We start from the raw sequence: 4902 nt of genomic DNA on the forward strand, positions 1-4902 counted from the left end.
GAACAAAAGGAATTTGTTCATTAAAAAAAATCATCGTTTGAATTACAACTTATTCAGGATTTAATTGTGGGTTGTAAATTGTAATTGTGAAATTAGCAAACTTTGAATATGATACTAATTTAGCAGTGCATTTAATACATTTAACCACTGATAGTAGCCTAATAATTGGTACAAACAAATCTGTGACTACCTCAAATTATTTTTGGGTATGTAGGAAAGTAAAATTAATTAATTTTAAAATGCCATCACAGGCAAAAGGTGATATCCTTAATTATGACATGTGTACTTTTAAGAAATCAGAAAAAAAGTGACAATTCCTTAAAGCTTCTCAAGATGTAACTGATGGCAAAGACTGAGAGTAACTGCAGTCAACTCTTTAACACTCTATTTAAAATTAGCCTAAACTTCAACAATTGTGTTGAAATTTAGGAAACTTTGGTGCTACAGGGGATCAGAAAAACAGAAAGTAGCCACCCCTGTTTGAAGATTTTCTGGTACCTTCCAAAGAACTGAGATATGAAAGACTGACTGCCTCTCTCAATTTGACTATTGAAATCCCCAAGGATCTGGACATTCCCACCCAAAGCTGGTCTTTGGCACACTTATCTTTGGTCTTAAAAAATCAATGTTTGAGGGGCACCTGGGTGGCTCAGTTGGTTAAGCAACTGACTTCAGCTCACGTCATGATCTCACGGTTCGTGGGTTTGAGCCCTGTGTCAGGCTCTATGCTGACAGCTTAGAGCCTGGAGCCTGCTTTGGATTCTGTGTCTCCCTCTCTCTCTGTCCCTCCCCTGCTGGTTCTCTGTCTCTCTCTGTCTCTCAAAAATAAATAAACATTAAAAAAAAAGTCAATGTTTGACAACACTTGGATGACAATTACTGCTTAATTGTGCTTTGGTTTATAGGATGCATTGAAGCCTGTGAATGTACAATTTGCCATGGATGAAAAGTAGGTGATGTTTATTTTAGTAACATTTGGTATTTAATTTTAGAAAACTCCTCTAATTTTTTATGATGTGCTAGTGCAGTGATTAAGGAGAAAAAGCAATCAGTGGGATTTATCCAGTTTTAAAGACTTCAAAGAAATACTTTGGCATGTCAGTTTAAGCAGGTAAAGAAACTTTACTAAAAGTAGCCTAGTAATGCACTTTGAACTGTTATATCCTCATTAGGCAAATTCTAAACAGAGAAAGACCCTGGGCATCATCAGGTTCAAATTGTGATTCATTTAATCTTTTTTTTTTTTTCGACGTTTATTTATTTTTTTGGGACAGAGAGAGACAGAGCATGAACGGGGGAGGGGCAGAGAGAGAGGGAGACACAGAATCGGAAACAGGCTCCAGGCTCTGAGCCATCAGCCCAGAGCCTGACGTGGGGCTCGAACTCCCGGACCGCGAGATCGTGACCTGGCTGAAGTCGGACGCTTAACCGACTGCGCCACCCAGGCGCCCCGTGATTCATTTAATCTTTAATCACTCATTAATTCTGCAAATAATTTTTAGAGTGTCTATTATATACTAAGCACAGGTTAGACCCTAGGCTTACAGCAATGTTAAACAGATAACATGCCTTGCCCTTATGGAAGTTAAAGCCTAGTGGGTGATTCAATTAAAAAATAATTTCACAAATAACCATATAGTTATAATACAGGGTACAATGAGAGGGTTAACAAAGGGTAAAAATAAGTTTTGGGTTTTTTTAGGCTGGGGCTCAGAGAAGGGCTTCTTGAAGAAATAATAGTTTATTTGCTTTCTCAGACACTTAATACACCAAAGTGGCAAAACTAAATGAAAATGTTTTAATGGACAGAGTTAGGCACTACCTCTAATTACTTCCATCCATCCATCCATCCATCCATCCACCCATAAAATAGATCGAATATTTCTAAATAAATTATAAGAAAATTTAATTTAAAATTAGTTAATAATAATAAAGTGCTATATAGCCTAAAAATAAAATGATCCGTAGCAGAAATCTATGTATCATCAATGTTGTTCATCATATCAATATATTTTTAAAGTATAATTTCAATGGCTATAGAAAAAGCATTCTATAAAAAGAAAATGCTTAGTAAATTAGGAAAAAAAAGAAATTTCTTAAACTAATGACAGAAGGACATTTTTCAAGATCCTTCAATGAGTATATTTAATAATAAAACTTAAAAAAGTCTCCATTAAAGTCTGGAGACCACAACTATTTGACACTTTCCTAAATGGCCTAGTCAATGCAATAAGAAAAGCAATAAGCAGTCTAAGGATTAGAGAATGTATTAGTTAGACTAAATATCACTCAATTTGTTGTGGTTTGGAAATTAAAAAGTTGACCACATTGTTCACTTCTGAAAGAAAGACAAATTAGTCATTATTTGCAAATAATATGCTAATCTTATCAAAATCCAAGGCAAGGAATGGAAAAACTAATTGAATGAATAAGATAATTAAATAGAATTTTTCCCAGTAAGATAAAAAGGCAACATGAAAGAATTCAATAGTATTTTTATAGCACTTTTTTGCAAGAGCAGTGAAAATTATAAAATGTTAAGAAATTAGTTTTTCAAAAGTTAGACTTTTATAGAGAAATCATAAAACTTTTTTAAAGAAGCATAATAAGAAACTTGAATAAATGAAGATTATTTTCAAGGATGAAAGGACACACTTTTATAAAGATATCTCCTCAAATTAAGCTCTAAATTTAATAAGTTCCAATATGAACCTGGAATACTTTCTTACACCATACACAAAAATAAACTCAAAATGGATTAAAGACTGAAATGTGAGACCTGAAACCATAAAACTCCTAGAAGAAAACGTAGGTAGTAACTTATCTGACATAGCCCACAGAAACATTTTTCTAGATATGTCACCTTTGGCAAGGGAAACAAGCAAAACTAAACTATTGACACTACATCAAAATAAAAAAAAAAAACTTTTGCACAGCAAAGGATACCATTAATAAAACAAAAAGGCAACCTACTAAGTAGGAGAAGATATTTGCAAATTATCTATAAATGGTTAATATATTTATATGTATGATTAATATCCAAAATATATAAAGAACTTATATAACTCAACACCAACTACCTCAAATAAGCCAATTAAAAATGGGCAGAGGTCCTGAATAGACATTTTCCCAAAGAAGATATAGAAATGGCCAACAGGCCTATGAAAAGATGCTCAACATCACTCATTATCAGGGAAATGCAAACCAAAACCATAATGAGATATCACCTCATACCAGTCACAATGCCTAGAATCAAAAAGACAAGAAATAACAAGAGTTGGTGAGGATATGGAAAAAAGGGAACCTTCATACACTGTTGCTGGGAATGCAAATGGGTGCAGCCACTGTGGAAACATTATGGAGGTTCCTTAAAAAATTAAAAATAGAACAACCCTACGACCCAGCAATAACACTACTAGGAATTTATCCAAAGGATACAGGAGTGCTGATTCATCGGGGTACATGTATACCAATGTTTATAGCAGTGATTTCAACAATAGCCAAATTATGGAAAGAGCTTAAATTTCCATCCACTGATGAATGGATAAAAGAGATGTGGCTTACGTTTTTTTTTAAATAATGAATGTGTCTTTATTTCTCTCCCAATTTTTAAACTGTGAACATTCTGTATTTGAGTCACAGCCTTTACTTCCAGGTGACTTCTTCATTAGGTCTCAACTCCCTTTTAAACAACAAACTCCTGTTCTGGAAGGCAGGTTTTCATCGTTCTTTTTGTCTAGATAACATCCAAGGACAAATCCCACAGGCACAAGCATATGTACCCAGCGGTCACGAACAATCTGAATTACATTCATCATGAATGTTGTGGCTTTGTTGCCAAAAACGACCCTATAGGGGCGCCTGGGTGGCGCAGTCGGTTAAGCGTCCGACTTCAGCCAGGTCACGATCTTGCAGTCCATGAGTTCGAGACCCGCGTCAGGCTCTGGGCTGATGGCTCAGAGCCTGGAGCCTGCTTCCGATTCTGTGTCTCCCTCTCTCTCTGCCCCTCCCCCGTTCATGCTCTGTCTCTCTCTGTCCCAAAAATAAATAAACGTTGAAAAAAAATTAAAAACAAAACAAAACAAAACAAAACAAAAACGACCCTATAAACAAGACCTGCAGGGAGCCAAGCCTAGATGTGGTTTATATATACAATAGAAACTACTTGGCAATGAGAAAGAATGAAATCATGCCATTTGCAGCAATATAACTGGAGGGTATTATGCTAAGTGAAATAAGTTGGCCAGAGAAAGAGAGATATCATATGGTTTCACTCATATGTGGAACTTGAGAAACTTAACAGAAGACCAAGGGTGAAGGGAAGGGGAAAAAATTAGTTACAGAGAGGGAGGGAAGCAAACCTTAAGAGACTCTTAAATACAGAGAACAAACTGAAAGTTGATGGGGAGGAGTGGGGGAGAGGGGAAAATGTGTGATGAGCATTGAGGAGGGCACTTGTTGGGATGAGCACTGGGTGTTGTGTGTAAGTGAGGAATCACGGGAATCTACCTCCAAAACCAAGAGCACACTGTTCACACTGTATGTTAGCCAATTTGACAATAAATTAAGAAAAAAAAAAGAATGGGACTTTTGAAAAGGAATCATTAAAGTGGAAAATAATTTAAAAAGTAAAAAAAAAAAAAATAAGAGATAGAAATATATGATCCAGTAATTCCACTACTGGGTATTTACCCCCCAAAAATGAAAACACTAATTCAAAAAGATACATGCACCCTCATGTTTATTGTAGCATTATTTACAATGGCCAAGATATGGAAGCAACCAAAATGTTCACTGATTAGGTGAATGGATAAAGAACAGGTGGTAAACATACACAATGGAATATTACTCAGCCTTAAAAAAAAATGAGATTTGCCATTTGCAACAATATGCATGGACCTG

The 4902-nt window shown here is 35.5% G+C and overlaps 1 pseudogene; it reads right to left on the reverse strand.

The window, feature by feature from the left end:
* Positions 1–3565: 3565 nt before the first annotated feature.
* LOC121030254 (NADH dehydrogenase [ubiquinone] 1 beta subcomplex subunit 1-like) lies at positions 3566–4523 on the reverse strand (annotated as a pseudogene).
* Positions 4524–4902: the final 379 nt, after the last annotated feature.

The sequence above is a fragment of the Herpailurus yagouaroundi genome, unplaced genomic scaffold (assembly GCF_014898765.1).
Source record: "Herpailurus yagouaroundi ecotype Mexico unplaced genomic scaffold, PumYag 140, whole genome shotgun sequence".
Taxonomy (NCBI): domain Eukaryota; kingdom Metazoa; phylum Chordata; class Mammalia; order Carnivora; family Felidae; genus Herpailurus; species Herpailurus yagouaroundi.